Raw genomic sequence first — 25751 nt, 5'->3', positions numbered from 1 at the left:
TTGATGAACTCCATGTGTTGCATGATTTCCATGCAACTTTCCCCATGTACTTTGTAAAGGTGAATGCAAGAGCAAAAAGTATTAGAGAGAACTGAAACTATGCAGATCTCATCCTGATCTGAGGTTTTGTTTGTTTTTTTTTTTTTTTTTTTTTTTTTTTTGAATGGGTAGTTACAGGATCTTGTGATAGGTATGAGTACAAGCATAACTTTATCATGGTCTCTTGCAAGATTTTGTGCCATTTATTTGTTTAGGATTCTGTTTGAAGTGTACTCCATATGAGTTTTTGGTTCAGGTCAGGTGGTTGGAAGATTAGAACTTTGTGTGGGTGGGGAGGGGCGATATTTATTTTGGTAATTGATCCTCTAGAACAGTGTTTATCAACTGAGCCCTGGAGTACCCTCTTGCCTGTCAGGTTTTCGGGATATTCACAATGAATAAGCATAGACTTGATTTGCTTATGCAAAATTTTTCAGGCATATTCATTGTGGATATCCTGAAAACCTCACTGGCAAGGGGTACTCCAGTTGACCGAGTTGAGAAGCACTAAGACCCCTTTTACAAAGCCGCACAGCCAAGTGCCACACGGTAAATGCTCCAATGCCCATTCAATTCCTATGGGCGTCAGAGCATTTACTATGCCAACCCGTACTGCCGGCTTTTGTATAATAGGGGGTAAAATGCTAACAATCTTCAGAATGTGTAGATGAGATTTTATTATTGTATTGTTATTAATAAGATTTTTTTTTTCTTTTTTTGCTCTGTTTCAACATGTTACTTCTTCTTTTTTCTAGTTAAAAAAAAAAAATGCAAGCTTAGAGTTTGGAGAACCTGCCTCGGGATTTTCTTTCATCATTCACAAAGTAACCACACCCCAGCTGTGCCAAAATAGGTGAGTCCCAACAAAGCGTCTACACAAAATGTAGAGGCTTAGCCATCGACAATGCAAGTGTTTTTAAAAGGTTTTGGGAAATGAGGGAGAAAATGACATTTGACATACAGGGTAAACCCAACAAAGCATTCAGAAGATTACTCTTTCCTGCACTTATAATTCACTAACTCCTTATTGTTAGTTCTTAATCCAATATCGTGTCTAGACTGTTTCTTCCATACCTCCAACAAAGCTTTGGGAAAAGAAAACTGTTATCTTCACAGGCTTCTATACCCTTCCCCTAAGATCTATGCCAAGAAGTATAAATAACATATTGTGCTTTCCCTTTGAATTTTGACATCCTGTCTATCTAGGACCTTGGCATTTTGATACAATTATGGAAACAGACACAAAATAAGGGTATGCACAATTCTTCTATAAGATGTAAATGTGTTCTTGTTTTCAGCTGTATTTACAGTAAATTAGCTGTTAAATTAAATATACTGAAATCCTATGTGGTAAAAGAAATATTTTAATACTGATTTAAAGGTGGTAAAATTTTCAAGAAAATTGATGGTCTTTGGCTCAGAACCTGATGTCTAGAACCCTATCTTTGCAGTAACGTTTCAAAATCAAAATGCCAGTATGGTAGCTATAAAGCCAGCTTGCCACTCATAGACCCAATAGCCTAGCCCAGACATGGGCAACTCTGGTCTTCGAGGGCTGGAATCCAATCGGGTTTTCAGATTTCCCCAATGACTATGCATGAGATCTGTTTGCATGCACTGCTTTCAATGCATAGTCATTGGGGAAATCCTGAAAACCTGATTGGATTCCGGCCCTCGAGGACCGGAGTTGCCCATGTCTGGCCTAGCCCCTGCATAAGTTCCCTTGATAACAAGAAGCCTAAACAGGTAAAAGAAGCAGTCCGTGGGTGGGTGTTTAATTATGCCTGCACTGGGTCACAGATCTCATACTGCCTTTGTTATTATCTGTTACTAAAGTTTGTTATGAGAAATGGGCCCTGGACAGCAGCTTCAGAGCAGAAGAGCTTGGGACTTCTTTTCTAATTCAGATAGGGCCAAAACCAGGATGAGGATCAGGGAAGAAGGAAAACAGAGGAAGTGGCCTACTACCCAAGAGCACCAAACAAATAGACCATAGATACCAGTGATGGGCACCCAAAAATGTTTGTGGTGTTTACATTTGGAATTTTTTTTTCCAAAGAATGTTATTAATAACTAGCTGATTACCCGGCGTTGCCCGGATATTTATTTATCCCAAAATGTCCAACCCCCTACATGTCCCACCCCCCTATGTCCCACCCCCCACATTACCCCCCCACATGTCCCATATGCCCCACCCCCATGTCCCAACCCCCTACCCTCCACATGTCCCAAAGGAATGTCCCTCTCTATGGGGCTGAACTTAGACTTAAACGGCATCGGGAGTGTCGGTATTCATCTCTGCGAGCCCGAAAACTATAGGTTGGACATTAATATCTGTCGCATTTGATAATTTTAACATATCGCCCCCTTCCCACCCCCACTGTATTTTACCCCGTCCCACCTGCACAATATTTTTCCCCAGATAGTAAGTCATATGTGTACCAAGTTTGGTTGAAATCTCTCCATGCGTTTCAGAGTTATGCTGAGTATTCATCTGTGAGCCCGAAAACACTATGGGGTAGATACTAAAATCTGTAATTTTCAATCATTTTTACATATCCCCCCCATCCCACTCCCACAGTGTTTGTCCTCAGATAGTAAGTAATGTGTATGTCAAGTTTGGTTGAAATCTGTCCATGCATTGAAGAGTTATGCTGGAACATACATACATACATACACACACACACATATATTCAAACTATAATGTGAAATATTTGACAAAATGAATACAATACAACTAACGCAAAACTTGATTATAAACAACATTTTTAGTTTCACCTCCAGGAGCAAGAACATATAAATTCTTGGGTGAACCCACCCTTGAGCAAGCAACATAGAGTTGTGGGCCACGAGACCCCCAGAACATATCACCCCAGGTAGTGAGGGATCTGCATACCAAGTTTCGTTCAAATCGGTCAAGCCGTTTTTGAATTACAGTGAGAATGGCAGCTTTTTACATTTTTTCCATTGACATGAATGGGTGAAATCTGATTTTCTGTTTGTAGCTTCGGCCACGTGTGCAGGTGGGCCGCGAGACCCCCAGAACATATCATCCCAGGTAGTGAGGGATCTGCATACCAAGTTTCGTTCAAATCGGTCAAGCCGTTTTTGAATTACTGTGAGAATGGCAGCTTTTTACATTTTTTCCATTGACATGAATGGGTGAAATCTGATTTTCTGTTTGTAGCTCCGGCCACGTGTGCAGGTGGGCCGCGAGACCCCCAGAACATATCACCCCAGGTAGTGAGGGATCTGCATACCAAGTTTCGTTCAAATCGGTCAAGCCGTTTTTGAATTACAGTGAGAATGGCAGCGTTTTACATTTTTTCCATTGACATGAATGGGTGAAATCTGATTTTATGTTTGTAGCTCCGCCCACGTGTGCAGGTGGGCCGCGAGACCCCCAGAACATATCATCCCAGGTAGTGAGGGATCTGCATACCAAGTTTCGTTCAAATCGGTCAAGCCGTTTTTGCGTGATCGCGGCACATACACACACACATACATATATACACACATACATACCTCCGATTTTATATATATATAGATGTGCCCTCTTCTTAAAGAGTATGCACTATCCCCCAGATTCTGTATAGGTAGCCCCAGATTTGGGCTACCTAATTAGTCAATTAGATACTAACAATACTTGTAGTTAGAAGCTCTTAATGCTTAGGGGTTATGCACAGATCTGTCATTAATGGCCACACACTAATTTCACACAGACAAGCAACACAAAAATCCCATGAAGATAGGAAGCATACGCACTAAAAAGTGGGGACAGAAGAGATGTCTACTAACAAGGAACCTTTATTAAAGTCGCTCAATGCTGCATGCGTTTCGGTACACAAATGGTGCCTTCTTCAGGAGTTTTATAGTGTACTGCTTAGATTATGGTTCCCTAGTAATCCACACTGTAATAAGACTGGAAATAGGGTTCAGAATACTCTTCTTAACTGATTTGAAAACCTGAGATATCCTCTAAGAGAACCTCACTTGTGATCACTCAGCCTTGGAATCTCTAGAGCAGGGGTGCCAAAGTCCCTCCTCGAGGGCTGCAATTCAGTCGGGGTTTCAAGATTTCACCAAGAATATGCATGATATCTATTAGTATACAATGAAAGCAGTGCATGCAAATAGATCTCATGCATATTGATGGGGAAATCCTGAAAACCCAACTGGATTGCAGCCCTCGAGGAGGGACTTTGATACCCCTGCTCTAGAGGCATAGACTTAAGACTTCCTGTCACACAGGAATGCAGTGGGCTTTACAAGGGTCACTCTCCTTCTGTGGAACTCTCCTCAGATAGCCCAGCCAAGCCAGAACTCCTAGGGAGGGTCCTGGAGGCTTTTTTCCTCCCATCTCATCTGTTCCTAATTTTTGGTGTGTGCACACACTAATTTCACCATTGGTGCATGGCTATTAAAAAAGTTAACGCATGAGCCCCTACCAACAATTATTTTGTAGGTGGTAAAGGCCCATTACGATGCCTTCGAGCTATGGCAAAGAAGACTACCTGTGGAGAAGACTTCTACAAATCCAATGGACAGCTAGGATCACCAACAAAGATGTTCTTGATCATATAAACCCAGAGGTGTCCCTAGAAGCCAAGATTACCAGACAGAAACTGACCTATTTTGGACATGTGAGGAGGGCAAATTCACTAGGTGCTACTCAGAATGGTCAGTGGTAAAAGGAAGCAGGGGAGACCAAAGACCCATTGGCATCAAGAATGACATGAGACTAAACATCAAGCAATTGAAAGAAGCCGTGGAAAACAGGAAATCATGGCGTACAGAGTATCCGAGGGTCGGACACGACTGATTGGCAAGTAGTAATAGTAAAGGTCCATGTACTAACCCCATGCTAATCAATTAGCATGCAGCAATGCCTCACATGCTAACTGATTAGCGCTGCTATGCCCACTCTCTACCTCCAAACACACCCCTTTAGAGAAAATTAGGAAATATTTTTAGCATGTGATGTACATGCGTATACAGGCAAATTTACCATGGGATGCCAGCGCATGTCACGTGGTAAGCCTTTTTAAAGTAGGGTAAGTGCACACTAGGACTTACCACAGTTTAGTAAAAGGTCCCCCATAATTGCCAAATATTTAAACATGGAGACTAGCTGATACTGAAGTACTTTAAAAAATTATCTTCTCAAATTTTTGCATACCATAAAACATAAAAAGTGATGTAGCATAATTAAGAATACTAAAAAAAAAAAAGCCTATCAAGTTGTCAATTCCAGTAGAGAGGTCTGACAGTTACTAAGAAAGAGTAATTTGTCATTTGCATTTTAATGAAATGGTAGTATTTATGCCATTAACAGAAACATACACACATACATTTAAAAAAACTACTAAAATCATTTATTGTTTACAAAATTTTAGAGAATTAAATTGATTAATGAGTACCCTGTAGCTCACTGGGAATGCCCAGTTTTTATTTTTTGTGAAACGCATCAATCTGTGAAGCTTTCCGGTCCAGAACTGTAATGCAAACACTTTTAAGTATTGTACATTTGCCTACAGCAATCTTAAAAGTTCAAGCACAAGAGCAAAATGTAAGGGAGAATGAGGACAACCTTGATGCATACCTGTACCTAAAAGGAAGGAATCCAAAATGCAGTCATTAAACTGAAACAGTGGCACAGAGCTATTTATTGAGAATCCTAATCCAGTTCCTCTGTTCAAACAATTTTTATTGATGAGAATATGCACCAACAGTAAAACAGTTTGCAAAAGAACACCACAACAATGGCAAGAAATCCAAAAACGGAACAAATATAATATCATAAATTTTTCAATAAAGCAACTACCACATTACCCACCCCCCAAAGACAAGGTCCTACCCCCTTCATAGCAACAACACAGCAACATGACAACTATGCCGGAAAAAGCCAAGGTCTTATTTTCTGATAAACCTCAGCCTACAGGGGGAGGAAAACAAAATACACCTAACCCCCAATCTCAAACAAAAACAGGTACAGAAGGAGAAAACAAAGGAAAGAAAGAAAAAAAAAAAAAAGGAAAAAAAGGAAATAGAAAAAAAAAAGAATTCCCTCTTCCACCTTGACAACCCCAACCTCGAGACAGGCAGGAAGTTCACAGCCTCTGGTTAAAAAATGACAGAAAACACCCAACAGGCCAACCCCCGATTAAAAGGAATTGAGGACCAAACTGCATGCCCAATGTGGTAAGGAAAATAAATAGGGCTCCCAAATTTTCAGGAAAAGGTTCTTTTGTTTTTAAAAAAATGTATGCATCTGTTCTCTTTCCAGTAACATGAGAGCATGGAAGCGATTCCGCCAAGCCCAATAGGAAGGGGGGTTAGCAAAAAACCAAACTTGCAAGATCACTCATTTAGCCAGTATCCCCACCTTGCAAACTAAAAGGCCGTGAAAGCAATTATAGATACGGAAAGCCTCATATTTGTCAAGCAAAAAGCCAGCTGGTGAGAGCACCAAAGACTTCTCCATGAGACCCTCCATGTAACCAATCAGGCGCCTCCAAAAATGACGGAACATAGAACAACTCCAAAAGGCATGGAAAAAGGATTTCACTCCCCGCTCGCATTTTTCACAATCTGGAGAAGCGACCAAACCCGCCCGAAAGAAACGATCTTTGGTGAAATAAGCCCGATGAATCATTTGGAAGTGGCACTCTCTTAACTCCACACTCACAGATAAAGTAGGGATTCTCCAAACCAGACTATGCAGATCCAAATCTTCTGGAGAAATGCCCACCTCAGGGCTCCACCTAGCAAGCAATCCATCCCTCGAAGGACCCGGGGAATGAGCCTGTAATTCCCAGTAAAACCAAGATACAGAAAGACCCATCAACTCGGAATGCTCAAAAAAAGAGTGTAATTTGGCCCCCAAATGGAGACCAAGAGTATGGGCATCCAACGAGCGAATATAATGGTGCAGATGGAGATAAGCAAAATAGTCACCACTAAGAACGCCCTCCCTCTGACTAAATATCCGCCAGGGTTCCAGGGATCCGTCAGCTTGCAAAACATGGGACAAGAGAGTGAACCCTAACTGCCCCACCACCCAAAACTGGTGTTATCATTGCCAGGAGAAAAAAGTAAATTCCCTTGGAGAGGCAACTGGTCTGAAACCTTCTGACGGCCAGCCAAAAACCCGCCAAACAGCCGCCAAACGTCTCTTAAAGAAGTTAATAACACATTGGTCCGTAAATGCGGTGGCAAAGATGTATAAGGAGCATGTAAAAGGGAAGAAAGATGCCAGGGGTGGTAGGAAGCTGCTTCATAATCAAAACAAGAAAAGACCGACTGACCCAATATCCAATCAAGTTTCAAGTTTATTAATTTTTAATATACCGACCATCAACAAGTATCTAGCCGGTTTACAATAAAAGTTAAAATCAATGTAGAATTATATTTATAGATTATAAAATTGATAGAAGAGAAAGAGTAAAGGGAAGAGTGAACATTAAAGACATTTGACAATAACAGACAATAAAAGTGAGGTTAACAAGGAGGGGAGGGGAAAAGTTACATTAAAGTGATGAAGAAAAAAAAAAGTTTTGAATGTGAGAGGGAGGGGGAGGGAAGGAACAAAGGGAAGGAGGGCGCTTCATTAAAGCGGTTAGGTGAATAGTGAAAAAAAAAAATAGAATCATCAGTAATAAAAAGCATCTTGAAATAAGGTTTTCAGATTAGTCTTAAATTTGTCAATAAGTTTTTCCTGTCGAAGTTGGGATGGCAGAGAGTTCCATAAAGTAGGAGCTACTACAGAAAAGTTGGTTTTTCTTGTATAGAAGAATTTCTTTATAGAGGGATCGGATAGTACGTTTTGGTCAGCAGATCTAAGGGTCCGTGATGGGGAAAGTGGAATAAGAAGTTTGTCAAGAAAGGATGGTTGATGAAAAGATTTAATTTTAAAGACTAACATGAGAGTTTTATAAGTGATACGATGTGTAATGGGTAGCCAATGCGCTTCTTTCAAAAGAGGGGTGATGTGGTCATATTTCCCTAGTTTATATATAAGTTTTATTGCAGTGTTTTGGATGAGCTGAAGACGTCGGGTTTCTTTTTTAAGAATTCCATTGTAAAGAGAGTTACAATAATCAAGGTGTGAAATAACTAGGGAATGAACTAGGGTCGTGATTGCTTCAGTTTCAAGGATGGAGGTTAAAGATCGAATAAGTCGTAGTTTGTAGAAGCAGGTTTTTACTACTGAACTGATATGATCATGAAATGTTAAATCTTTATCTATGATGACCCCTAATAATTTTATTTTTGTTTCCATTTTCACAGGTTGAGATTTAAGGTAGATTTTTCCTGTTACTGTTTCATTAGGATTGGTTGAGAAGAGAATACCACAAGATTTATTAATGTTGAGGGAGATAGTAAAGTAAACAAGCATAATTATACTTCTGGACATCGGTGATTCCCCATCCCCCAATGCCTCCAAGCTCCCAATAAGAATCTAAAGGACATACGAGGCTTCCGACCCCCCCACAGGAAACTCGAAAGGAGCCTGTACAAGGCCGTCAAGTCTTTTTTCAATAGTCGAATGGGCAGAAGTTGTAAAACATAAAACCACTTGGGGAATACCACCATGTTGAACAGCTAGATCCTACCATGAACCGACAAGGGAAAAAAATTTCCAAAACTCCAGACTGTCTTTGGTGTAACTCATCAAAGATTCCAAATTAATTGCCTGTAAAGTTGTTGTAGAAGAAGTCAGCTGCACACTTAAATAGCAAAATGCCCCCTCCTGCCATTTCAAAGGAAAGGGACCTGTCCTGGACCGCTGAACCCCCGGAGTTGTAGCGAGAGCCAATGACTTATCAAGGTTAAACCCTGAAAAATCCCCATATTCCATTATCATCTCCAAGAGAGCAGATAAAGAGGATTGGGGCTAATCCAGTTCCTAAAACTACTGCCAGAAACAAACCTTTCTAAAGCTGCCAACGGCTGACTAAAGAAGCAGGAGCCAGCACTAAGGGAGAAATGAGCAGGGAGCAGAGAGAGAGAGAGAGAAAGAGAGCCAGCAGTAGGGAGATAAGAGCAGGGAGCAGAGAAAGAGAGGAAAAACAGAGAGAAATCCAGGGGTAGAGGTGAGAGTAAGCTCCGCCCACCCCCACTGAGTCATCATCCGAGCTCCCCCTTTAAAGGGGAGGAGCCAATGGCACGTGGCCATTTGGCGCATGGCAAAGGCGAACTGCAAAGGGGCTCGCCTTAGCGAGAGCATCTTTGCAAAGGGCCTAAAGAAGGACAGAGTCACCACACCCAAGGATATCAAGGAAGGGCAATCAAGGTAAGGAAGACAACAAACAACCAAACAAGTGCACATACATACGTAACAACAGCAGGACACACTCAAACTGCTATCCTAAGTTTAGGAACCAACACAAAACACCACAACACTAGCTGACACTAGACAAATGCGGCACATTAAGAGTGGATACAGGGAAAAACATATAACTAGGGAATAAAGAAGTAGCAAGCAGCAGGCACAGAAGAGAACACTCACACAAGCAAAAAAGGAACCAGTGAAAGAAAATAGAGTACTCCAAAAAGGTGGACAGCAATGGAAGCAGAGGGAATCCAGAAGATGAGCTTTCCAGTGTTCTGCACAGTCTGTCATATGTATGACTACCTCCCCTCGGGGAGGCACTCATGTGTATGTGGTCGGTTTCAGGAGCTAAAAAGCTTGAAGAGGGAAGTCAGGCAACTGAAGGACAGGATTCATGAACTGGAAGGGCTCTACATTACAGAAGACCCACTCAGGACAGCAGAGGACTTCACGAGAAGGAGACACATTGAGGAAGAAGTCAGAGAACTCGAGGAATTCATTGAGGAGGCCTACAGGAGGAGGGTGGAAGAACACGAATATCAGAGGAAAGATGAAGACACACCAACATGGAAGGGAGAACAAGTGGAAGGTGACTCCAAGGAAGATACCCACAGAGGAAACCCACCGGAAGGGGAGGACTGGTCTAGCCGATGCCCAGAAAAAGAAGCAGCAAAGCACTCCGAGGACATAGACCTGCGACTGGAGCGAAAACTGAAGAAGGGAAAGTCCACGATCCTAGTGGGAGACTCAATCCTCAGGCAAGTGGACACCCACATAGCAGGTGGGAGAGATGATCGACTGATGACCTGCCTCCCAGGAGCGAGAACAATGGACATCGTGGACAAAATTGGAAAGATCCTAGAAGGAGCAGAGATGGATGAGACTGCAGTAATGATCCACATCGGGACAAATGATGTCAGCAGGAGGGACTACAGCAGAAGTGCATTGATAGAACAGTTCAAGATTCTGGGAAGGAAGTTGAAAATGAGGACTCAGAGGATAGCGTTTTCAGAGATCCTACCAGTACCGAGGGAAGATGTGAAGAGGCAGATGGAACTACAATCAATAAATGCACGGATGAGGAGATGGTGTGAGGAAGACGGGGTTTCACTTCGTGAGGAACTGGACAATGTTTTGGGGCAAGAGCAAGCTCTTCAGGAGAGATGGACTGCACCTGAGCACGGCGGGAACTAGACTTCTGGCAAACAACGTCAGGAGAGGAATAGAACAGGCTTTAAACTAAGAAGAAGGGGAAAGCTGACAGTCGACCAAGTGTCAACGATTCGGGAAAAGGTATCCCGTGAAGATACTACGTGGGAAAAATGCTGGGAAGAAACAACGGGCAAAACACAGGAGCGGATTGAGCCAGAGGAGGAGGATAAGAGGATTGTAGCACAGGAGAAGAAAATAAAGATCGAAGCACAAGGAAAGGAAATGAAGACAAAAAATTACCAGGACTTAAATTGCATATATACTAATGCAAGGAGCCTAAGGAACAAAATGGGGGAACTAGAAGTCATGGCCAAAACTGAGAACATAGACATCATTGGGGTCTCTGAAACATGGTGGAATGAAGAAAACAAATGGGACATAGCACTGCCGGGGTAAAAACTCTATCGTGAGGACAGGTCAGGGCAGAAAGGAGGAGGAATAGCTCTATACATAAAAGAAAGCATATACTCGACCAGAGTGGACACAGCAGCGACGACCAACAAATTGGAATCGCTATGGGTTACAATACCAGGAAGGAAAGGGCTCGAGATAAAGATGGACTGTACTATCGTCCACCTGGGCAAAACGAAACTACCGATGAAGAAATGAAAGCCGAGAAGAAACAGGAATGCAAAAACGGTAACACGATCATTATGGGAGACTTCAACTATCCCAGGATAGACTGGAGTCTTGGAAACTCAAAATGCGCTAGGGAGACCGGACTCCTGGAGGCTATACAGGACTGCTTCATGGATCAGCTTGCCAGAGAACCGACGAGAGGAAATGCCACTCTGGATCTAATCCTTAATGGGCTAAGAGGACCTGCAAAGGAAGTGGAAGTAGTGGAACCATTGGGAAACAGTGATCATAACATGATCAAGTTCAAAGTTGAAGTCGGAATACCGAAGGGAAAGAGAACCACAGGAAGAAACAGCACAAAGAAATGGCAGACTGTAGAGCAAGCCTAATCTCTATTCAAGGACACGGTAAGCGAGGTGCAAAATTGCTATATCCCCAGATTCAGAAAAGGGTGCAAAAAGAGCCGAACAAAAGACCCGACGTGGATAACTAAAGAAGTGAAGAAAGCGATAGGTGATAAGAAGAATTCATTCAAGAAATGGAAAAAGGGCAAAACCGAGGAGAACTGGCAAGAACACAAGAAGTATCAAAAAGAATGTCACCTCGTGGTTAGAAAAGCCAAAAGAGAATATGAAGAGATGCTAGCTAGGGAAGCACAAAATTTCAAACCGTTCTTCAGATATGTTAAAGGGAAGCAGCCGGCTAGGGAGGAGGTGGGACCGCTGGATGATGGAGATAGGAAGGGAGTGGTGAAGGAGGAGAAAGAAGTGGCGGAAAGACTAAACATGTTATTTTCTTCAGTATTTACAAAAGAAGACACATCCAACATACCGGAACCTGAACAAATCTTCAAAGGAGACCAAGCAGAAAAATTAATATCCATGGAAGTAAGCCTTGAGGACGTACACAGGCAGATAGAAAAATTAAAAACTGACAAATCGCAGGGCCCGGACAGAATCCACCCTAGAGTATTGAAGGAACTAAAGGAGGAAATTTCGGAACTACTACAGCAGGTTTATAATCTATCCCTGAAAACAGGCGTGATCCCAGAGGATTGGAAGATAGCCAATGTTACGCCCATCTATAAAAAAGGATCGAGAGGTGACCCGGGAAACTACAGACCGGTAAGTCTGACCTCGGTTCCGGGGAAAATAGCGGAACGCTGATAAAAGATAGCATCGAGTAGCATCTAGAGAGGCATAAACTTATGATAACAAGCCAACATGGCTTCTGCAAGGGAAGATTGTGCCTGATGAACTTATTGCACTTCTTCGAAGGAATTAACAAACGGATAGACAAAGGGGACCCCATAGACATTGTATACTTAGACTTCCAAAAAGCCTTTGACAAGGTACCCCATGAACGCCTACTTCGGAAACTAAAGAACCATGGGGTGGAAGGAGACGTTCAGAGATGGATCAGGAATTGGTTGGCGGGCAAGAAGCAGAGGGTAGGAGTGAAGGGCCACTATTCGGACAGGAGGAAGGTCACGAGTGGTGTTCCGCAGGGGTCAGTGCTATTCAATGTATTTATAAATGATTTAGAAACAGGGACGAAGAGTGAAGTAATAAAATTTGCAGATGATACAAAGCTATTTAATGGAAATAGGACTAAAGAGGACTATGAAGATTTACAAAGGGACCTGAACAAACTAGGGGAGTGGGCGACGAGATGACTGATGAAGTTCAATGTAGAGAAATGTAAAGTCCTAAATGTAGGAAAGAGAAACCCGAGGTACAGCTACACGATGGGAGGGCTGTTATTGAGTGAGAGTACCCAAGAAAGGGACTTGGGGGTAATAGTTGACATGACAATGAAGCCGTCGGAACAATGCGCAGCGGCCGCTATGAAAGCGAATAGAATGTTAGGAATAATCAAGAAGGGTATTACAAGCAGAATGAAAGAAGTTATCCTGCCGTTGTATTGGGTGATGGTGCACCCGCATCTGGAGTACTGCGTCCAATATTGATCGCCGTACCTAAAGAAGGATATGACGATACTCGAGAGGGTTCAAAAGAGAGCGACACATTTGATAAAAGGTATGGAAAACCTTTCATACGCTGAAAGATTAGAGAGATTGGGGCTTTTTTCGCTGGAGAAGCAGAGACTTAGAGGGGATATGATAGAGACTTACAAGATCATGAAGGGCATAGAGAAAGTGGAGAGGGACAGATTCTTCAAACTTTCGACAATTACGAGAACGAGAGGGCATTTGGAAAAATTTAAAGGAGACAGATTCAGAACCAACGCTAGGAGGTTCTTCTTCACCCAACGGGTGGTGGACACCTGGAATGCGCTTCCAGAGGGCGTGATAGGGCAGAGTACGGTATTGGAGTTCAAGAAGGAATTGGACAATTTTCAGAAGAAAAAGGGGATAGAAGGGGATAGATAGAGGGATACTATACAGGTCCTGGACCTGATGGGCCACCGCATGAGCGGACTGCTGGGCATGATGGACCTCTGGTCTGACCCAGCAGAGGCACGGCTTATGTTCTTAGAAAAGGCCATTCAAAGGTCTTTTCTTCCACAAGTGGTACAATCCCTAAACTGTTGCTGAATGGATGAGTATGATAAAGAAAATTACATTCAGCTACAAAAGTGTGAGCTAAATCCAAATTCTTCCCTTCCTTATTAAATGCCATATATTATCAGTACCATTTCTGTCTTTGAGAAATCCCAATTGATCAGGGTGAATAATCTTAGGAATGTACAATGGGCTGCTGAAAGGTTCTCAGCCCAACCAACCAACTTCCTAAATTCTGAATGTTATTATGCCACTGTAGCTGAAAAGGGTGTTATCTTATTTTGTTAAGTGCCAATTTGCAGAAATGAAATTCTATGTTTTGACATTGTTTCCGATCATTGATTAAACCTTATCCACATCATTCTTTTCTTAGTTGGGCTGAGAATTTTTCAGCATCTCCTTATATTTCTCAGGGCTCATTTTACAAAGGTGCGTTAGGGCCTTAATGCGCGGAATTGCGCACGCTAGCCACTACTGCCTCCTCTTTAGCAGGCGGTAGTTTTTCGAGTAGCATGCACTAATCCGGTGCGTGCGCTAAAAACAATAGCGAACCTTTGTAAAAGGAGCCCTCAATGTAGTTTCTCAACAATTTCTTAAAATTCTGTAGCCCAGATTAAATACAGATATTGGCCTATACGATGAGCAATTGTTTGGATCTTGCACTTCTTTTGGAACACCTAAAATAGTTGCTTGTTAAAAAGAAAATGCATGGTTCCCCAAGTTATAATCTCATTAAATAGGGCCTATTTGATCTCATAAATGTTTGTAAACTTCATCTGGCTCCAGTTCTTTATCATTCCTTATCTATGAAATGAGAGAGTCCTTTTTACCAAAGTGCCTTTTTTATTTCACCATAGGTCAATGTATATGTGATGTGTTTTCAGTTTCTTTCTCATTATTTTCTTTTTTATAATTTGAAACCTATTATGAGATGTTGATTGATATATGTAGACAGTTGTTATGCCTCAAAAGGAATTCTAACTTAAAACGTGAGGGTACTAATAATTAGATCAGTGAAGCATTTCTTTAGTGAAGCAGCTCCGTATACCTTATTACATGCTTTTTTTCCCATCTTGATTATGGAAACATGGTTTATGCAAGTACATCTCATTATAATATCAAGTGTCTGCAACCATTGCAGAATGCAACTTTGAGAGTATTTGGAAACACATGAAAGTATGATCATATGACCTCTCCTTTTTTAATTGGTTACCAATGCAGTATAGAATTCTTAATGTTGCTCATAAACATAATATAATATAACATAACACTATATTTCTATCCCACAAATACCTTACAGTTCTATGTGGTTCACTTAAGAGAAAACTGTACATTTACAGCAAAGTATACAGTATATTTAAATAATACAGATTAACATTCAATCAATATGAGGGGCTGTTGAAAATTTCTCAGCCCAACGAAGAAGAGAATGATGTGGAACCATGGAACTTATAAGTTATTCCACACTTTTTCTTTCAATGATATGAAATAAAACAAAAGTGTCAAGAAAAGTGTAGAATAACTTGTAAGTTTCATGGCGCCACATCATTCTCTTCTTGGCTGTGCTGTGAAATTTTCAGCGGCCCCTCAAATTGTGATGTGATGTCATAATGCCTCGGTCCACCTATGACTAAGAGCCAGCCTCATCGGTGATGTCACAATGGCTTGGTTTCCCTATAATTGTGCCCATTTATAAGATGCATTTGCCTCATTGAAACAAAATGTGGCAAGAAAAGTGTGGAATAATTTATAAGTTTCATGGCTCCACGTCATTCTCTTCTTGGATGGGCTGAAAAATTTTCAGCAGCCCCTCGTATCATTCCCCCAAAACTGTGTAAACAAATATGTTTTCAAAAGTTTCCTATAATGTTGATAAGACTGGGAAACCTGTATCAGGGAGGCCAAGCTTTCCTTCCCACTTAACAGCCTGATAAGATAACCTTTTCCACATTTTTCATTTTCAGACAGCCCATGATTGTAGGAAATAAAAAAAAATAGGATTTCAGGAAGAACGTGTTAACACATTAAAAGAAAATTGTTCAATCATATTATGAGAAGATGATATTATACCTGAGTAATGTAGCCATTCTTTACACCCATGCAAGGGTTCTCAGATATCTGCAGGATCAGAGAATGGCTCTTCCACATACCTCTACTGCACAGTGGGAATCTACGAAGGCAAGCCAATATGGTTTAAAGAAATTTAAAATTTTATTGAAAACTTATTTTTTTCACACTAGAATTTGATTTTTGGATTGGGGGACAATGGAGAAACTATTGACGCATGTGGAGGATACAATGGAGTAATAATCTAATATAATAAAATGATAGGCCGCGCATGCGCACTAAAAAAACCGTGTTCCCTGATCTGTCGCGAAAATAAGAGTGTGCATGCGCGGGTTAAACGTCACCGAACTCTTCCTCCTCCACCATGCCACGCCAGCCATGTCCGCCGCCAGCCTCGAACTCCTGGGGGCCGGCGCCACGAGTCGGCCGGTGCTGAGGACCCGCCTCCCGCTTCCGCCCTACACGGCGATGCCAGACGCCGCCCGGGGTGCTGAGGACCCACCTCCCGCTTCCGCCCTACACGGCGACGCCAGACCCGGCCCTACAAAACGCTGAGGCCCGTCTTCCGCTTCTGACCTACGCGCTTACACGCATCGGGCTTACCACCGCTGCTGCAAGCTGAGAGGGAGAGCGGGGCTGGCACGGCCGCTCACTCTCTGCGGGGCTAACAGCCTCCGAAGCTCCTCAGAAGTCTGTCTTGCCCCCTTGAAAAGGGCTCGCCTCCTTGCTCGCGCACATCTCCATCAAGGAAAAACAGCACTACCGGCCCAAGTTTATTTTAAAGTTTAAAGCCGCTGCGGCGGCTCCTCTCATTAGCCACACCTGCGTCGGAGAAGGCTTCCGACGCAAACAGCGATAGTGCGAGGAGCCGCCGCAGCAGCTTTACACTTTAAAAATAAACTTTGGCCGGTAGTGCTGTTTTTCGTGATGCAGGTCTGCGTGAGCTCTCCCAGAGCCTGGCCCGCAGCAAAACGCGCTCCTACGGCAATAGGCTAGCGTGACTGCGCCCCTGGCCGAGAGCTACGTGGAGCACTGTGTTACATGTGCGGCATGTGCGGTGGTGAGAGCAATGGCAGGAGGGTGTCCGAGGTGCTGCGAGGCATCCAACTGCTACTGCTGCACAGGGAAGTGGAGGGGGAGAGGGAAAAGGGGCTGCTTTGGGGGAGGGGTGTGCTTGGGGTCAGGCAGCAATCTTGGTTTTCTGGGGGGGGGCAGAGAGAGATAGGCAGGGTGGGCCAGGGAGAGAGACAGAGAGATAGAAAGAAAGACAGACAAGGGGCCAGGGAGAGACACAGACAGAAAGAATGACAAACAGACAGGGGGCCAGAGAGACAGACAGACAGCGGCCAAGGAACGAGAAAGAAAGACAGACAGGGGGTCAGGGAGAGACAGACAGAAAGAATTACTGACACACAGGAGGCCAGAGAGACAGACAGTGGCAAAAAAGAGAGAGACAAATAAAAAAAGACAGCGGTCAAACAGAGAGAGAGGGAGAAAGAAAAAAGACAGACAGCGGCTAAGGAGACAAAGGGACAGACATTTATTCTAGCACCCGTTAATGTAACGGGCTTAAAGACTAGTGAAATCATAATACTGTAGGCCTTGATATTCAAAGCAACTAAAGCAGACAGGAGAGGCTCCTGCCAGCTTAAATCACCTGGGGCTGCCCTGCCATCAATATTCAGCAGCATTTAACTGGGCTATGTTATTGGGGGGGGGGGGGGGGGAGGGCACTGGAAAGGAACTGGCTACTATGTGAGTGCTAGCAATATTCAGTTCCAGCCCCACTTAGCTAAGAGGATGAATTTAGGATAGCTCAAAAGTCTTAGCAACGAGGGCCCTGGAATTAAATATTGTCCGGGACCTAAATAAAAAAATATGTCCAGTTTCCCTCTGCTCCCCAGTCTCCCTATTCCAGTGGTCCAAAGCCCCTTCCAAGCCCACCTCTGAAGAGTAAAGATCCCCTATTCCCATCACCACCCCCACTTCTAACCCAAGATAGGCCCACTGGGCGTACTCGAGGTCCCTGGTGGATCAAGTGGGAGAGAGGGGCAGGAACAATGCCTACTCAATCCACCCCCTAGCAGCTATGAATCTAAAATGGCTGCTGTGACCTCTCACTGTGGCCTAGCAGTACTTACAGTACTATTTTGGATTCACAGCCACTTCTATCACCATAACCCCGAGCTGGACCACCAGGGATTGCAGGATTGCAGGTAGGCCCTCTCTGAGCTAAAAGTGGAAGTTGGGAATGAAAGGGAGTAAGAACTTGTGGGATGTTGTGGATAGGAAATTTTTACTTTCAGCAGTGGCTTGGTGGGGGGTTATATCCATAGGGAGAGTAAAGGCTGAACTGGGGAGTGAATTTGATGAAAAAACTCAACCTACATATCAAAACAATACATCAAAAGTGAATCCATAATATTCTACTAAATACCAGATTAGATGTTCATACACCCCCAGATTCTATATAGGTCTTGCAAATTTGGGTGCCCAAAATTTGGGGCACAGTAGAGATGAGTGCTAAGATTTAGAAACATGACAGCAAATAAAGGCCAAATGGCCCATCCAACCTGCCTCATCCTTTCCTTGAGAGATCCCACATACTTGTCCCATGTTTTCTTGAATTCAGACATAGTCTTTGTCTCTACCACTTCTACAAGAAGACTGTTCCACTCATCTACCACTCTTTCATGAGCTTATCACTTCTTAACTTCATTCCATGACCTCTCACTCTGGAGTTTCATTTCAATTGAAAGAGACTTGCATCAAACGTCTTTATTCTAGGTAGATATTTAAATATCTCTATCATATCTCCCCTCTCCTGCCTTTTCTTCAAAGTATACATATTGAGATCTTTGAGTCTATTCCTCTACACCTTATAACTTAGACTACCAACCATTTTAGTAACCTCTCTCTGGACTGACTCCATCCTGTTTATATTTTTTTGAAGGCGCGATCTCCAGAATTGTGCACAATATTCTAAAATGAAGTCTCACCAGTCTTATACAGGGGCATCAATACCTCCTTTTTTCTACTGGCCATACCTCTCCCTATGCATTCTAAATATCCTCATAGCTTTCATCGTTGCCTTTTTTCAACCTGTTTGGCCACCTTAAGATCATCATATACTAGCACACCCAAGTCCCGCTTCTCTTTTGTGCACAAAAGTTCTTCACCCCCTAACCTGTTCTCTTGGGTTTTTGCAGCCCAAATGGATGATTTTCCATTTTTTAGCATTAAATCTTAGCTGACAAGCTTCACTAGGTCCTTCCTCATGCTATCAACACCATCAAGGGTACCTACTCTATTGCAGATATTGGAATCATCTGTAAAGGGACAAATCTTATCAGACAGCCTTTCATCAATATCGTTAACAAAAATGTTAAAAAGAACAAGTCCAAGAATCAAACCTTGAGGTACACTATTGGTAATATCCCTTTCCTCCCTTTCTCCAGTAACCACTACCCTCTGTCACTTTCTACTTACCTAGTTCCTGACTCAGTCCATTACTTTGGGACGCCTGTGAGGAACATTATCAAAGGCTTTGCTAAAATCTACATCAGCTTGTCCAATTCTTTATATGTGAGGTTGCAAACCATTGGACCCCTGAGGAAGGCGTGTTCGCCGAAACACGGACCGTGTAGGGTCCGGTTGGATTTTTATCACAGTATTTTTTATCATTGTACTTTTCTATTTGAATTTTCATGGTTTTATATGTCAGTGTTTAATAAATTATCTCCAGAACATCTGTATCCACAGTTTTTGTTTTTATCAGGGGAAATACAAAATTAACATTTCAAAGAATGAAGGTCTTGTTCTAGGGATTTGGGACTTGGACAATTTTTTCGATGAGAATGTAGTATAAATATAAATGTACTAACGGTCTGGATGATCAAACGGCTGGATGTAGAAATAATTTTCGAAAGAAAAAATTTGGACATATTTTTCAAGAATGGACTTTGAACACTGCTGACTTTGGGCGACTAGCACCCTAGGCCTAAAACAGACTTAATTTTATGAAGCCGCGTTAGCGGCTTTATCGCACGTACTTTTTAGCATGCGCTTACCCCCCGCGCTAGCCGAAAAACTACTACCTGCTCAAGAGGAGTTGGTAGCGGCTAGTGCGGCCGGCAAATTAGCACACGCTATTACGCGCGTTAAACCGTTAACGCGGCTTCGTAAAAGAAGCCCTATGTGTCCTGAATGTACATGTCCATTGCTTTAGATTTTGTCCTCCCCTTTTTATCATTGTAAATCACCTAGAATTTTGGATAGGTGTTTAATCAAATTTTAAATAAAACTTGAAACTTAAAAGAAAAAAACGCACACCATTCCACATGCTGGTTTAAGCCCTTCGGCCATAAGGTATTAAGGAAAAAAAAAATCCATCGTTGTTCATGTTGGTTTAGGTTCCGTTTTAAGTCACCCCTCCTATCTGTGGCTGGAATATGTTCTAAAATACTACATTTGAGCCCATCAAACTCATGTTTCTTGTCCACACAGTGGCATATTAGCACATCAATTTCTTTTCTATGGATGATGTTAGAACCAATGTTCAAACAGTCTTATTTTAAACTTCCTGGCCATATGGCCAATATAAGCCAACCTGCTGGGACAGGTCATCACATACATTATCCCCACAGTCTCACATGTGGTCAATGTATATAACTCAATCCTTCTCCTGCGAGGAATATGCACATGAATACTGCCCCACCAGCCTCTTTTCCGCACTGGACCACTGCTTTATACAACACAATCATGTAAAATTCTGATTTCTTGAAAACTCTATTTTGCAGTCTAGATCCTGAAAACATGGTTTAGTCTCTAAGAGAGGCCACAGACCTTTAATTTTTCTGCCCAACCATTGTGCCAAAGACGAGAATTTCAGAGTACAGGGGACCAGTAATTCTATATATGCCATCTAGCAAATGTACCTGACGATTAGGATGTCCAAGTGCTGATTTAGGATACTTTTTGGACGTCTATCCCCCTGTTTTACGAAGCCGCGCAACAACAGCCCCGAAGCCCTTTAAATCTCTATGGGCTTTGGGGCCGTTACCGCAACGCAGTCGCTAGTGCGGCTTCGTAAAACAGGCCCTATGTTTTTTTTTTTAAGTTCAATATATTTATTGTTTTAAAGTACAAAGGAAACAAAAGAAGAATACATAGCTAAGTCATAATGCACAATAATAAGTCAGTGAGAAGAGAATTGTCAAAACAATCGTGGTAAACAAACAAATGTCAGTCAAGAATCCAATACAGGCGAATGGAAAACACAGTATAATATATCAATGATGTCAGTTTAAACATCGGTAGTCGGTACCTTACAATACAATGTTAAGGGAAGCCAGACAGTATCATGAGAAACAATTGAACCATGTTTTTCAGCGAATATTCTCTCATATCTCATGTACAAACAGACTGTATTCCACCACAAAGCATAAGACAGATTATCAGCCTGTTTCCAATTAGTAATTATGAGCTTAATGGCAATCAGAGTTAAACATCTGAATAGTTTGGCAAGAGAATCATCTAAAGGTATTTGTAATCCATATCTACCGTAGAGTAGTATAGCTAAAGTAATTGGTTCACTTATGCCTACAATCTTGGATATTGTTACCCATATTTGAGACCAGAACGTTTTAATAGGTGGGCAAGTAAATATCATGTGATCAAGGGTTCCTCGATCTTTATTACATGACCAGCAGCTTTTCGTCTCTGAGTTGGGTAGTTTGGACAACTTATATGGGGTCCAAAACGCTCTATGCAAGAAAAAGTACACTGATTGAAGAATAGAAGATGAATGTAAAGCAGTATTCACTTCTTTCCATATTTTGGGGCGCAAATTATGAGGTAGAGTTACACCGGAGTCGATCGACCATACATCCCAGATACCTAAGGACGTATCATATCGTATTTTTAGAAGTAAAGAGTACCATGCAGCATTTTGACCTTTGGGTTTAATTGTTATTTGCTCAAGAAGCCCCAAAATAGAAGGTTTAGCGTCTTTAATATCTTTCAGATTATATCCTGCTTTGATGGCATGGCAAAGCTGTAACCATCTATAATGATGTGAAGAAGGAATATTATAATCATTGCATATTTTCTCAAAAGGAATCCAAGAAGTATCGGAGTACAAGTGAGCTAAAAAGGCTATGCCAGCCCTTTTCCAAGAAGGCCAATTGACGACTTTGCCTTGAATTTTAATTTTAGAGTTATTCCATATGTAGACATAGGAGGTGTCAGACCACTTCACTTCCATCAACTTATCTAGTAATCTGATAGCTTGTTTGGAAGACCGAACCGGTTCGCTGATCGGGATACCGGTAGGTTCTGTAAAGGTGGAATAAAAAGTTCCTTGGGAAACATCAGATGTGCATTCCAATGACATCCAGGAAGGATCAACAGCAGAACTTAAACTTAATATCCATTGTGAGCTTTGACGCAAAATCATCGCTGTGTGGTAGTCATAAAAGCTAGGGAATTTAACCCCACCTTCCATTTTTACTCTTTTAAGTTTTTGTAAACTGATACGAGGAGTAGAGTTATTCCATAAAAATTTGGTGAGTATAGACTCTATGCGTTTGTATGTGGATGAAGGGAAATAAACAGGAATCATACTCAATGTGTAGTTCACCACTGGTGTGATCATCATTTTGATCGTCTCAAGTCTCCCCCACCAAGAAAGGCGTAAAGGAGACCAATGAGTTGTGAGTTTCGTTACAGTTGAAACTAACAGATCCGAGTTTAAGGTGAGTGTTTCCTCAATTGTTGGTGCATAGAAAACTCCAAGGTACTTAATTTTCCGTCCCGACCATTGTAAACCAAGTTTCTGTACAACAGCATGAGACTCTGGTGAGTTAAGCGGCATTACTTCAGTCTTAGAGATGTTTAACTTATAACCCGAAATATAAGAATATGAGTCTATAATCTTTAACACCTGGACTAAAGAATCTGCAGTCACATATAGAAGGACGTCATCAGCATAAGCTGATAATTTGATTTCTCTGTCCTTGCACTGAATTCCCTTGATGCTTGAATCAGTACGTAGTGCAATAAGTAGAGGTTCCAGCGCCAAATTAAACAAGAGAGGCGACAGTGGACAACCCTGCCTCGTCCCTCTAGATGGGGAAAAAGAAGTGGAAAAAAGGCCGTTAATAAAAATTTTTGTTTGCGGTGCAGAGTATAAGACTTTTAGAGTAGTCAAGAAGTCTTCATGAAAGCCAAACCATTTTAAGACTTGAAATAGATAGGACCATTCGATCCTATCAAAGGCCTTCTCCGCATCTAGACTCATAGCTACCAGAGGGTCTGGTATGGTGTCAGCATGGGCAATCACGTTGATAAGAGTGCGAGCGTTGTTGGTGGATAACCTATTGGCTAGAAATCCATTTTGATCCATAGATATGAGTTTATTCAGTACTGGTTGAAGTCTGGTCGCTAGCAATTTGGCAAACACTTTCGCATCAGTGTTTATCATTGATAAAGGTCTGTAGTTGGATACCTTCAAGGGGTCTTTATTTGGCTTAGGAAGCACGATGATGGTAGCCTCCGTGAATGATCCGCTAACTTCTCCAGTGGTAATCAAATAATTAAAAAAGTGAAGCATATGTGGCAGAAGTATGTCATGAAAGGCAGAGTTAAACTCTGTTGTAAGACCATCCGGTCCAGGCGTTTTGGCCTTTGCCATAGAAGAAATTGTTGAAAGCAATTCTGAAACAACAAAAGGTTGACATAAGGATATATTATCAGAGTCTTCCACAACGGAATGTGGTAAAGTAGAGAGAAAAGCAGACACGTCTCTCCCAGGGTCCACCTCAGATGTGTATAATTTTTCATAAAAGGAATGAAAAGCGGAGAGAATCTTTTTTGGGTCTTGAATAATATTATCATCAGGGGTCTGTATAGCCGTGATGTTTGTTTTGTCTTTTTTGCCCTTGAGATAGTTGGCTAAACTGTGGCCACATTTGTTTGAGTCAGTATAGTAAGATGCATATTGAGAGAAAACTTGTTTAGCAGCTGTCTTACTCAGGGCTACATTATATGAGTATCTGAGTGCTTGAAGTTGTCCTAAGATCTCCATATCTGTTGGATTCAATCTGTGTCTCTCTTCTAGCTTCTTTATATCAGACTCTAAGTCACGAGATTCCTTCAAGTCAATTTTTTTTTTTGACGCAGAATATGATATAATAAGACCCCTTACAAACGCTTTAAAGGCATCCCATACATATATTGGTTTAGTAACTGAATACGAATTATGTTCAAAATATTCAGCAAGAGCAGTGGACAAATATGTGCGGAAATTATCATCCTGTAGAAGACAATTGTTGAACCTCCATTGTCTATTAGTAAGCGTGATTCCAATATCAGAGAGATGAAGTTGAACTAGTGCGTGATCGGAGACACTAATTTCTTTGATGACAGTGGATTGTATATTACGAACTAATGAGGGACTCAGCAAAAAGTAGTCTATCCTCGAGTAGGAGTTATGGGGCGAGGAGTAAAACGTGAAGTCTGAATCATTAGGATGCAGGACTGTCCAAGAATCCACAAGTTTAAATTGGGTTATAAGATCCTGCAGATAATGCCAATTTTTAGATTTTTTGTAGGTTATTAAGGATTTTCTGTCTTTAATGGGATCTTGGATAACATTAAAGTCCCCACATATGATATAGTGGCAGTCTCTGAACATGTTAATTTGATCTGCCAGTTCAATAAAGAAAACTTCATCATCCACATTAGGACCGTATATAGACATAATCTGAATTCTTACATCTCAGTGCAGTGAGAGAGAATATTGATGTCAGATCTCTTTCTGATGAACATTAATACTCCATTTTTCTTCCCTAAAGCAGGAGAATAAAGGGCTGGATGAGCCCAAGAGAAAGACCATTTTTTAGCTTCAATTTCAGTGAGGTGAGTCTCCTGTAAGCAAATTACATCAGCATTAAATGAGGAAATATAATTAGCAATTTTTTTCTTTTTGATCGGGTTATTAAGTCCTTTAACATTAAGCGTTATGCATTGTAAAGGCATGTTAAGTTATAAATGATACAGCATCAAGATGAACAATTGTGAAGTGTAAGGAGTATATCATCTGTAAACATTGAACAAGATATATGACTGACATTGGGCAACCACGAGCAGAGAGCAACAACAAAAACAGCTCATTATAACACCAGAAGTTAATCATGGGATAGTGGGCTCACGGGATACGCCACAGCGCACCTCCCGCCCAAGAAGATACTAGAACAGAAATAGCATAAAGACATCATTTATCAGCATAGACCCCCATTACCATCAGGAAAGCAATTAAGAAAGGGCAAATGCAAAGCAATGTAAGCAGGAGAAAAGTGGACAGCAGTTCTTAGGTATTGTCTATACTGCTAGGAGCCAGCTTTTCCAGGTAATCCGCCAGTTCTTCAGGTTTGGTGAAGTCCTTTGTGCAGTTATTGTAAGTAATTCTGAGCTTAGCAGGGTATAACATCCCAAATTTAGCTCCCATTTGCTTCAGGCGTGGTCTGTATTCCAGGAGTTGTTTGCGAGCCTTAGCTGTCTGCTTACATAAATCTGGAACAAACAAGAGTGAGTGGCTTTCAAACTTGATTGGAGCATGTAGTTTAGCCTGCTGCATTATTTCAAGGACTTGATTGTAGCGGAGCAGACGAACTATAACTGGTCTGGGGTACTTTCCAGGAACTTTGGGTTGCTGCGTGGGGACCCGATGTGCCCTTTCAATTTCGAAAGGGTGCTGAAAATTTAAGGTAAGTATTTTCGGTAAGGTTTCTTCTAAGAATTTTATTATATTACGCCCTTCCCTCGCTTCAGGGAGCCCAAGTATGCGGAAATTCGATCTTCTGGAGCGATTCCCCTGGTCTTCTAGTTCAGCCTCCAGCAACGTGATGCGCCTGGCTTGGCGCTGCAGAGATTTAACATTTTCAGAATTCATTGCAATAGTATTTTCAGCAATAGTCATACGATTATTTAAATCAG

At 41.8% G+C, this 25751-nt stretch overlaps 1 long non-coding RNA gene across 1 annotated transcript in view; it reads left to right on the top strand.

Moving 5' to 3' along the window:
* LOC117355856 overlaps positions 1 to 25751 on the top strand; it is a 43370-nt gene that overhangs the window by 10484 nt on the left and 7135 nt on the right. Inside the window, exon 2 of the long non-coding RNA XR_004538469.1 lies at positions 795 to 892. This is a non-coding gene — a long non-coding RNA (uncharacterized LOC117355856). The remainder of the gene's footprint in view (positions 1 to 794; positions 893 to 25751) is intronic.

This window comes from Geotrypetes seraphini, chromosome 1 (assembly GCF_902459505.1).
Source record: "Geotrypetes seraphini chromosome 1, aGeoSer1.1, whole genome shotgun sequence".
Lineage (NCBI taxonomy): Eukaryota > Metazoa > Chordata > Amphibia > Gymnophiona > Dermophiidae > Geotrypetes > Geotrypetes seraphini.
This window is presented reverse-complemented; position numbering and strand designations above follow the sequence as displayed.